Source organism: Pygocentrus nattereri, chromosome 7, assembly GCF_015220715.1.
Source record: "Pygocentrus nattereri isolate fPygNat1 chromosome 7, fPygNat1.pri, whole genome shotgun sequence".
In the NCBI taxonomy this organism is placed as follows: Eukaryota; Metazoa; Chordata; class Actinopteri; order Characiformes; family Serrasalmidae; genus Pygocentrus; species Pygocentrus nattereri.
Genome location: NC_051217.1, coordinates 3,052,501 through 3,065,000, shown reverse-complemented (window position 1 = coordinate 3,065,000; position 12,500 = coordinate 3,052,501).

Genomic DNA, 12,500 nt, shown 5'->3' with positions numbered 1-12,500 from the left:
TCATCACTACATCTTCTCAGTGAACTTCAATAAAGACTGTATTCCCCTGTTCTGTACGTCTGGCCTCCTAATAATGAAACATATTGATCTGAGAATTACATTTCGCCCAATACCCACAATGAAACTGGGAGGGAGGGAAAGCAGAGAAGAGACTCACAGAGAGTGAGAGCGCCATCTAGTGGACGCAAGAAGAAACAGACGCGTTGTTTTATTCGGCACTCTGAGCCTTTTCTGCATGGCTTCTTTGTTGGGATATACATTATTCATTCTGTTTTTGCAGGCTTTTAGCAGTTTGCTGTCAATCATGTCTAAATCTAGACATGAAAGTGGAAGTCCCTTAAACTGCTAGGGTGCATATGTGGGCCTCGCTCTCATATATAACTCACTTTAGTTTTCGCAGCAGCTACCAAATCATTTATCATAATCACCAGCTGCACAATACATTGTTTGTTAATTATACCTGCAATGTCGGCCTTTACTATGCTGGCACTGAATATGGATAGGCATTTGAGCATTTTAACAAAGTATAACATGTTTATGTGTGTGTTGAGCAACCTGACCAATCACAGATGATCCAGATTGATCTTTGATCTGGCATTTCAGACAAATCAAGGCATTCACATGATCCATGGCATATAATTTTGGTTCTGAACAGCTAAATATATCACAACGTTTGGTATGTTCACTTTTGCCTTGATCACAGCTTCCAGTCTCTTTTCAAGAGACTCGCTTTCAGGTTTTCAAAGAAATTTACAGGGATATTTTTCCACACCTCCAAAGCTCAGTCATAGATGTTGGTTGCGTTTTCTGCTTCTCACAATCCATGTAATCGAACTCATTCAGTAATGTTGAGGTCTGGACAGTCCAGTGTTCTAGGAACACCAGCAGTTTTTGTTTGCTTTGCAAATGTTCTTCTTTTTTTCTGTTTCCTTTACTCAATATTCTTGAAAGCTACACCTCCTTTCAGACTCATCGTGTTGAGTTTTCTTCTCACAGTTGAAGGATGAACAGAAACACCTGTGGATTTTTTCAGATCTGAAGCAACAGTAGAGCTTCATTTTCTCCTCTCTCTCAAAAAAGTATTCTTTGAGTTCTAGTGTTATTGTCCAGACCCTTACAGGCAAGTCCGAATCAAGAGTCCTGGACAAATAGAGTCTGAGTTAAGACTCCTTATAGTAGACTCCTTATAATAGACTACTTATAGTAGTCTAGTCTGAATGGTGAGACTGAGACAAGACCAAGACTAGATTAAGAATTTTTTTCTGTGTATAAAATAAAAAGAAAAAAGGGGGAAAACTGAAATGCATTTTGCAAAATCTAACATTAAGATGACCTTACCCAGAGACCAAGGAGAGACCGCGGCCAGTCTTGAGACTGAGAAAGGACTGCAGCTAGAATTCTACAACAAGTTTTGGTGGTCTGCCAGGTGTGGCACAGTTGTTAGGAGTCTACTCTTTTTTAAGTATTTAAATGGATGGATGGATGGATGGATGGATGGATGGATGGATGGATGGATGGATGGATGGATGGATGGATGGATGGAAATGATCTAATATCTAATGTCCATATAAATATTCCAAAAACTTGTATTTCCTGACCATTTGGACTAGAAATCAAACAAATGAAGGACATTCTCTGGCCGTTACACAGTGCTGCATGTCTTCTCGTTATTTCTATATGTTATAAGATGTATACTAAGTTATGATTTAATACACTCGTTAAATATACATATGTTGTCTATACTGCACAACCCTAATTAATAACTGAATATTTAGACTGTTGCCCTGCGATGGACTGGCGACCTGTCCAGGGTGTATCCTGCCTTCCGCCCGAAGACTGCTGGGATAGGCTCCAGCACCCCCCCGCGACCCTGACGGAGAAACGGCTTGGAAAATGGATGGATGGATGGATATTTAGACTGTTTGAGAAGGCTTGAGGCAATAAAAGGGACCTGTGGATGTTTTGTAAAATGAGAGTTTGACATACAATTTAAACATTGTTAAAGTTTCAAAAGGCACAATACAATGCAGGGCAGGAAATCAGAAGAGAGGTCATTTAATATTTCAATCTTAAACGCACAGTAACAAAAACAGACTGCTTGAGTGTGCAGGATAAACAGAGGCTGCAAAATAATCACGTAAAAACAAATTATGACTGTATTTGGCACATAAACCCACCCAGAAGAAGCCGTTAATTGATGTACTTTTTAGAATTTGTCTGATGAGCATGTTTGCTTCATGCAGTGCACTGGTTGTAAATTTTTTATTACAGTTATTAAATGTAACTTGGACTGAATACAGATACCTAATTCCTGTATTCTGAATATGGATTCTCATTGATTGCATTCTGTTGTATCCCAACCCTGTACATGCATATATGTGTGTCATTGTGGTAGGGTAGCCTTTGTGTTAGTTAAAAATGTGGAGTTTATTCAACATTTCTCTTGAGGTGAACTTTAAAGTGTGCTCTGATATGACCTTCAGTAGATTAGATTCTGGCGCACTGAATGGTCCATCTCTGCGCTTCATACAAAGCATCATCTCAAGGCCTTACAGCTTTACAAACGACAGGGCCATTATTCTCACTCCTCCTCAAGCCCTCGCCTCGTTAAAATCCAATACACTCTTTCCTTTATGCTCTGGGTTGAACCAGAAAACAAGTAACATGAGTTCAACTTGGAAATCAGTATTGGGTCCTTCCAAAATGGAATAATAAATATAGCAATGCTCAATAAACAAAAACAGAGCAGAAATGAGTGTAGAATACTAATGCATGGAGTTCTTTCTGAAATTATTGGGATCATGAGCAAAACTAGTAACTTATTCATTTACCAACTTAAACCATGGATGTGTGCAGCATTAACTAAATATGTCAAACCAGAAGAATATTCCCATTTGCATTGCTTTTTTAAGTCAATGTGAATTGGAATAATGCATTTTCCTTCTATACTGAGACATATTTCTGATGGAAACACTCAGGGAGGGTCTCGGAGCAAGTTGAGGGTTTTCATTTGACAACAGGTGGGGGTGTGGGAGGAGGAGCTGGAACATGATGTCATAGGTTAATGTAATTTTTCCCAGCTGGTGCATAGTGACATAATCAAAGTTCATTGGAGGTTTTCGAGGCAGGCAATATAAGCTCCCTGGACAAAAAATTTGTCACCTTGCATGTTTAAGGTGGTAGTTAGCTCAGGGTCCTACAGATGGTGTTGCACAAGGCGATTAGGTTATAAATACCTGCGGACTGTGCGATGGGATTCATAGATTGAGAAGAGGTGGTACAGTGCAGTGTGTGGAAAATGGGTTGCAAAGCCGAGACGTGAATGACTGGCAAAAAGGAATGATTACCTTTGGGTGTGTCAAAGGCCATAGTGTGAAGGAAGCAGCTGACTTTGCAGGTTTATTGATCATATGGGTCTACCAGCAGCGGCAAAAATCTCAGTCTACAGGAGGTTCTTATCAGATTTGTGGCCGAAACTGATTGAGAGGGACTGCCAGCGTGTTTCACAGATTGTGAATAAAAATTGCTTTGCTTGCAGGCAAGAATTGCTTCTAGAAGTCAATGCAAGTCCTTCACAACCAATTTCTGAAAGAACACTCCACAGGAAACTGCATGCCATGAACATACTGTATGGAGCTGAGTGGCATGCAAGAGGCCTTCTTCTGCTTACAAAGTTGCCCTGTTACAATGGGCAAAGAGATGCTTTGGACTGTTCATGACCGCGAATTGCAGCTGTTATTCATGCTTGTGGTATTGCACACTATTAGGTATGTTTCACTCACAGGTGACACATTTTTTGTCCATTGAGCTTATTTTAATGAAAGATTGGGAAAATCATGTCTTTTTATGGCATGATATCATGAACTAAGGCTAACTGACATCGCAATAATATAATGATGCTTAAAGAATGTTTGATAATATATGATATTTATCATATTTTGACACACAGACAAGAGTACCACATTTAAACACAGCCATCAACAACTCTGGTTACAGTGAGTGTGTTTACATGCACTTGATAATCCTATAACTGTAGAAAATCAGATTTTGTCAGGAATCTGATTAACACGTTTATATGAACTTGAGTAATCAGATAATGTGAACACTCCGCATCTACATCAGTCAGGCAGTAATCGGATTTCTTCTTTGCAATCAACCAATAAACCCACAGAAGCAGACGTGACATAAACGCAATGTAAAACTTCTTGCTGCAGCTTTAAAAAAAAAACATTGCACCACTTTACCTGAAAAAATGAACATACGTCATCTTCATCTTCTTCTTTCGGCTGCTCCCTTTAGAGGTCGCCACAGCGGATCATCTGCCTCCATCTTGCCCTATCCACTGCCTCCTCTACTTTCACACCAACCATCTCCATGTCCACCTTCACTACATCCATAAACCTTCTCTGAGGTCTACCTCTTCTCCTTCTACCCGGCAGCTCCATCTCCAACATTCTTTGCCCAATATATCCACTATTCCTCCTCAACACATGTCCAAACCATCTCAACCTGGCCTCTCTGGCTTTATCTCCAAACTGCTCCACCTTCACTGTCCCTCTGACCTGCTCATTTCTAATCTTGTCCATCCTGGTCACTCCCAACGAAAATCTCAGCATCTTCATCTCCACCACCTCCAGCTCAGCCTCCTGTCTTTTAGACAGAGCCACAGTCTCCAAACCATCCATCATAGCAGGACGCACTACTGTCTTGTAAACCTTCCCTTTCACTCTTGCTGCTATCCTTCTGTCACACATCAGCCCTGACACCCGTCTCCACCCACGCCATCCTGCCTGCACCCTCTTCTTCACCTCTTTTCTACACTGTACGTCATCTAAAGGACAAAGAATATTTAAATCCTTCATTTCATGGAGAATAAAGCTGGTTAGAGCAATGCTCAAAAAGTGTTTTGCTGCCATCTCGCTGCTTGCTACTTCTGCCATCTGTTTTCACCCATGCGCAGATATCCAAAAATCCAGTTAAGACAATACACGCATATGAAATCTCATTACTGAGTTAATATCCAGCTCTCTTTATCAGATTTCTTTCATCAGCTTTCTAGACCTTACTCTGATCTAAGTGATCTTTAGTATGCTGCGTACGTGGCCGTTTGAGTAATCAGATAACTGCAGAAATATGATTATGATCTGATTATTGAGTGCATGTAAACGCACTCAACAATTTTTATTCAATATTCCACACACTCAACTGTGCTAAATCCAGCTAAAGGTGACTGGGTACACTCTCTCTGTAAAGAAACACGCAGATGGTCAGTGTTCTTTAACCCCTAGAGCCTCAAACCATTCCAGTATATAAAATGCTACCTTCATTAAATTCACAGTGGATTCATTTCTGACTGTACTGTGTAAGTGTTGCACACCTATGGAATCTGCAGGACCTACACTAATAGTAATCCTTTACACATCTCTGGGGTGCAGTAAAAGACATTAGTGATATAAAGTTAAAAAAAGACAAAAACAATTTTTAATATGTCTCTTAAAATATGAACACATCAAAGGGTTCAATCTTTTAAACAGTGGTGGACAGTAACTGAGTAACTGAGTAACTGAGTAAATGTAATTAGTTTCTGTACTTTAGTATTATTGGTGTCTCTGTACTGAAGTTTCTCCATTCTGGGCGACTTTTCCCTTTCACTCCACTACATTTCAGAGTCTAATATCCGACTTTTTCCTCCTACATTTTGAGAAATCTGTCGTTCCTTTTGGTTTCTGTGTGTATAAAAACGTAACATGTCAAAACAAAAGAAGCGCAAAGCCAGAGCACCAATCAGGGCCCAGCGGTCACTTTGTTTAGAGCTGGTTTTGACCTGTTGGTCATACCGACCCAGTGCAGCACGCGGTTCAACGTCAGCGCAGCAGCGTAAAACTTTGGGAGAGTCTGTTCAACATAAATGATGAACTAACCTAACTTTGTGTAAATAGAGCTCAATATAGAAATATGTCCACATATGCAGTCGAGACTGACGCGGCTTTTTTCTGAATTTCTACAAACACCGTTTCATTTTATAGTAAATTAGTTTGGGCTGGTTTATGTTTATGAACAGACGCCTACAGATCAACATAGTAAAGGAGCTCATCTGTGATCCTGAGTTTAAAGCCAGTTTTTATTCAGCTTGTAACTAATTTATAAAGTCATCTGAAACTGAAACTTTGCTTGTGTGTAAAAAGTGATTTCAGAGCCACTCGGTTCTCCCTGATGGAAACTGTTTACCTTCAGTGTTTTGTGCTTCTGATCATTTTAATAGACGTCAGCATCACTAATTAATGACGTTCTATTAAAAGACTGGTTTACCAAGAGAGACGCTGGAGGATCTTCACCTGAAATGAGTTCATGAAGCCAGTCTGGTTATAAAAATGATAACAGGACCAGATCAGAGCCAGAATTACTCTTTTAGTACTTTTACTTTATACTTAAGTACATTTGAAGGTAAATACTTTAGTACTTTTACTCAAGTGGAGCTCTAAAGGGAGGAACTTCTACTTTTACTGGAGGAATATTTTACCTTGGGTGTCTCTACTTTAACTCAAGTACATGGTTTGTGTACTTCGTCCACCTCTGCTTTTAAAATCCAGCATGTTTAAGTGCCAGCAGGCCTTATGGAGCTCAGAAAATAAACTGGAGTCTACAAATACTTTTCCAGGTAGCTGGAACCAAAGCAATGACATCAATGAAGTGAAATGTAAGATTTCATTTTCTGAGTAGAGCAAGTGCCGAACAAACTGAAAACCCATGAAAATGCGTGTGATTTCAATGAGACCATGTAGCCTAGTTTTGATCAGATCATTGAAAGTTGTAGCAAAATCATTCAGTACTCGTCATTTTTGCTGACAGGGTTCTAAGGATTAAGCACAGACACAGCATGTCCACAGCATGCTAAGAAAAGACATTGTTTGTCATGATAACATTTATCATGATGATGGTAAAATATTACCCATCTCATGAAACATGATTAATTTAACCAGGGACATGAACTAATAAGGCGGTGCATTTTTATTTCAGGTTGACTTGGCACGTTCATTTGGGACATGGTTCTAATGGTCAATGGTCGGCTCACAAAGACCAGAAGAGACATCAAAGAGGAAAAGTTATTCAGAAAGGAGCCCCACATTGATGTATGGTGGTGAATATTAGGATTCATCTGTTAGGATGAATAGAGTCATAGTGTCTGTCAGGTTCAGGACATTTTACCTCTGCTGGACGGCTTAAACCGAGTCACACTGGATCTTTCAGCAGGACTACTACTGGATGATAATGATGAGATTTAATGTGATGATATATACATATATATATACTGCTGCATCACAACATTCTACACTTAAGCTTGCATTAGTAATGATAATGGACCCATGCTTTATGAGTATTGGTGCCGGGTCTGATAGATACATTTTTGTTATCTAGTTACCTTTTTTTTCTATCAATTAGTGCCAGCTGAAGTTTTCTAACAGGGGAAGCACACATGGCAATAATCTAATGGTCACGATTGGTTCCTCCCACTCCCCCATGTGCCTTGTTTACTTCCCAATCATCCACGTGTTTCTTTGTTTTGATTTTCACTGTCCTGCCCCCTTGTGTTGTGACTCCACCCCTGATTGTTTCCACCTGTTTTCCACCTGTGATCCCTTCTGTTACACAAGCCCCGCGTTTTCCCTGGTCTGTGTTAGTCTTTGTTTGTATGCTTGTTTGATGTGCTGTCTGTATGTGCTAATTGTGTTTTGTTTCATGAACTGATTGAAGTGTTTGGTGTTTGTTTTGCTTATGTTCTTTTATCATGTCTGACCCGCGTTCTCTCCATATTGGCTCACTGACCCTGGACTGTTTCGACCACGACCCTGGATTTGCCCTCAAAACTCGCTTATCTCGGCGTATGCGTCTGCCTCATCGCGCCGCGTCACACTGATGGCAAAGGCATTGGGCCTAAGTTTTTTCTTAAATTTAAAATAAGAAAAAAGTCTAAGTCAGATTCATAATGTGTCCTTAAACCACAGAATTGTTCACACCTTTGTGCTCTTGAGTGTGTGTAGTTTCTGATCTTACCCAAGAACAAATCCCAAATAAGAAAATATTGGTTAATGTCAGAATCTTCAGAAAAAGTGGGTTTTAAGATGAAATTTCTTAAGAATGCTTCTTAAGAAAGCACCTATGTGTATAGAACCCTGTGTGTGAAAGGCCCAATGTATAGAACCCTATGTAGAACACCCTAGTGTGTAGAACTCAGAGTAGAACACCGTAGTGCAGGCACGTCAAACTGGGGACCTTCCTGGCCAAAGTGCTGAGGATATTAACATTTACCCTCATCTGACACTGAATTCTGTTCATGATGGTCTTGCTAATTAGCTGATGAGCTGAATCAGGTGTGTTTAATGAGGCAGAAGCTCAAGTCTGTTTTGGCCCACAAGGACTGTAGCTTGACACGTGTGCCCTAGTGTGTAGAACCCCCTATGTGCAGAACACCTAGTGTGTAGAAGCATATGTAAAACACCCCAGTGTGCAAAACCCTATGTAGAACAGTCCTACATACAGAACACCAAGTGCGTAGAACCTTGTGTAGCATACCCCAACATGTAGCACCCTGTGTAGAACTTCCCTGTGTGTAGAACCCTGTACAGAACAGCCCTGTGCATAGAGCATTCAGCTCAGTGTACAGAATCCTCTGTAGAACAGCTCCATATGCAGAACACCTGGGGTGTAGAACCCTGTGTAGAAGATGCCTGTGTGTAGAACCCTGTGTAGAACATCCCTGTGCATAGAGCGTTCAGCATAGTGTACAGAATCCTCTATAGAAAAGCTCTATGTGCAGAACACCTGGGGTGTAGAACCCTGTGTAGAACATGCCTGTGTGTAGAACCCTGTGCAGAACACCCCTGTGCATAGAACGTTTATCTCAGTGTACAGAATCCTCTGTAGAAAAGCTCTGTGTGCAGAACACATAGGGTGTAGAACCCCATGTAGAACACATCAGTGTTCAGAAACCTGTGTAAAATAACCCAATGTATATAACCTTGTACGTAAAATACTTTGTATGTAGAACACTCCATGTGCAGAACCCTGTGTGCAGAACCCTGTGTGCAGAACCCTGTGTGTAGAACCCTGTGTGTATGACATTATGCTTTCAGTTCTCTAGAAGGAAGTGCAGTAAAAGCTGAGTGCATATGGAGAAAAACTAGACACCAGATTCACTATGACGTTTAAAATAGCCTTTAAGTTCTAAACTAGAATTTTAAAAAGGAAGACAATCGTTATTTTTAGACATCGTTAATTAAGTTATGAATAACTCTTACAATCTATTCACCACCGTTGACAGATTAAAAAGGCCTTGTGCAGTTACAGTGCCTATGAAGACAAGATCATACATATCGGACAGAAGACCTCCAAGCCAGAAAAAGAATGGTGACCTGCAGAACTTGTATATAGTCTCTCAGTTCAACGCCATCAATGACAAAACTCAAAACCATCCGACGGCTGTTTACTCGCCCATTTTCTCAAAAATGTATTTAACTGCCTGGAAAACGAAATAATAGTGAATGACTTATGTCAGGTGTCTTCCCAACGTCACTGAAAATTACAGTTGTTAAGCCCCTCTTAAAGGGGAATTCCACTGGATTTCAAAATTTCTGCGTAGTTCAAGCACTGAGCTGTGAGCAAAGCCATTCATAGTGGTTTGATGTGAGCTGGTGCACTGTAGAGAAACTTACTGACTCAGATTTCTTTACAGTATCTAAAATGACCAGTAAATCTACACGTCTTCTACGTTTTATATGTAAAATAGTGCTAAGCAGGAAAAACCTTGTCTTTGGGAACTATTTTTACAACACCCTACATTTATCTCTCTGTCATGAATGTTGGTCATGAATTTTAGGCCCAAACTTTATCTAAAAAATATTAGGCAGTATATTCATAACCCTTTCACATAACTTTCTGTGAAGGAGCTTTTAGAGGACTTAAACTCTTCAGATGTCTGTTTCTTATTACTATCACTTCTTATCGGTTTCTCTATAACAGAGCCTTTCACAACAAACCACTCTAGATGGCGCTGTTTACATCTTAACCATTTCATTATCACTGAATCTCCCTCAAAACAAAGAACAATTTGGACTACAAACCTATTTCGAAACTTGTTCATAGGCAAGGTTATTGAAAAAGTAGTGATCAATCAGCTTCAGTATTTCTTAAACTTAAACAGCTGCCAGTCAGGTTTCTGGCAATATCGCAGTATTGAAATCATGGCAGTAACGGTTTAAAATGACATTCAAATGACTTTCAGACAAAATACTGACCCTTGTGCTTTTGGACCTTAGTGCTGCCTTTAAAACACTTATAGACAGAAAGGAAAACTGGGCAGGGCTTTCCAGAACAGTCCTAAACTGGTACTAATCATCTCTAGAAGGCAGGGACTATTTTTGACACTTGGCAGTTATGAGGTGTACCCCCTTGACGTATGGAGTACCTCAGAGATCCATTCTGGCATCGTCCTTTTTCAACCATTACATGCTCACACTAGACTGAATCCTGCTGGAAAACAAAATTGCTTATCTATGCAGATGACACCCATATATGTACCCATGGATGCTTGTTCACTAAATGACTGCAGTTCTTTAGACCCTTTATGCAAATGCACTGAGCATGCTGATAACCAGGTGTGGTCAAAATACACAAATCATGTACTTGAGTTAAAGTAGAGATACCCAAGGTAAAATATTACTCCAGTAAAAGTAGAAGTTCCTCCCTTTAGACCTCCAATCGAGTAAAAGTACAAAGGTATTTGCTTTCAAATGTACTTAAGTATCAAAAGTCAAAGTATTAAAAGATTAACTATGACTCTAATGTCCTATTATATGGAGCCCCACTGGTGACATCCTGTATAAATGAAAATAATGCATGGCCACACCTTATTAACATGTGGGAACGAGATCCTAATGCATGGTCACGACTTAGTAAGGCATGGGAATAAGGTGATTAAGTCGTGGCCATGACTTAGTAAGGCATGGGAACGAGATCACATCTTGCTAAGTTGTAGCCACGCGTTAGGATCTCATTCCCACAGTTTACTAGGTGGTGGCCACAACTTAATCATCTCATTCCCATGTCTTACAAAGTCGTGACCACGCATTATTTTTATTTATACAGGATGTCGCCAGCGGGGCTCTGTACTATTATCAGTTTTGTAACCAGACTCTTTTTATCAACTCATTTTAGGTGAAAATACTCTAACATTTTAATAGAATGTCATTATTTAGGCTGTCACTGATATCTATTAAAATTATCAAAAGCAAAAACTTTATTTGCAACTTCATTTGTTTAAATTTCAAAAAGTTTTAATAAAAGCTTCCTTTCAACACAAACACAGGTTCACAAATTAGTTTTCCTTTATTATGTTGCATCTGTAGGTCTCAAACTAGCCAAAACAAATTTGCTGTAAAATGAAATAAAATTTGCTGTAAAATGAAACACCCTGGACAGGTCAGAAGTCCAACAGGGCAGACACACAGAGATACACATTCACACCTAGTGGCAATTTAATTGGTTCAACTGGCCTGACTGCTTGACCCTGAACAGTGGGAGGAAACCGGAGCACCCAGAGGAAACCCACACACACACACACACACACACACAGAAGCATGCAAACTCCACACAGACAGGACGCTAGTCACCCCTCTTGCTGTGAGGTGCCACAGTGCCACACTTCAAATGAAATCTCACACACACACACACATTTTCTAAGCCACTTGTCCTTCAGGGTCGTGGGGGGTGCTGGAGCCTATCCCAGCGGTCATCAGGCGGAAGGCAGGATACACCCTGGAAAGGTTACCAGTCCATCGCAGGGCAGACAGACAGACACACAATCACACACTCTAGGGGCAATTTAGCACGTCCAATTGGCCTAACTGCAGAGAGCACCCCGGTCACCCGGCCAGGGAATCGAACCCAGGCCCCCCCTTGCTGTGAGGCGACAGAGCTACCCACCGCGCCACCGTGCCGCCCAAATGAAATCAGTAAACTGCAATTTGTAAATTCACTTTGAACTGTATTTATATTAAACAGTACAAAGATTTTTTTTTAAAAAACATCAGGTGATCATTCATGGGAAAAAAAGGAGCATCCAGAAAAGGCCTAGTCCATAATGAGCAAGGATGTGTCGAGAATTGCCAGTTTGGCAAAAAATGTGCCAATAAATAATCTAGCAATTTAAAATCAATGTTCCTCAATGGGCAAATGCAAGGATTTAGTTACTTGTATTTCTAAAGATTCAGAGATTCAGCAACGTCCAGAAATGCTGCCGACCTCTCTGGCAGCTCATCTAAAATGGACTAATGCACAGTATTTTTGTGGTCAAATTGAATCAGATAGAAAAAAAGAAGAAAAGGAGCATCCAAACTGTTACCAGCATAGAATTCAAAAGCCATGGGTAACATCTGTGAAAGCACCATTAACACTAAAATATTTATACACATATGCTGCATTCTACCCAAGGTCTTTGTTTATTT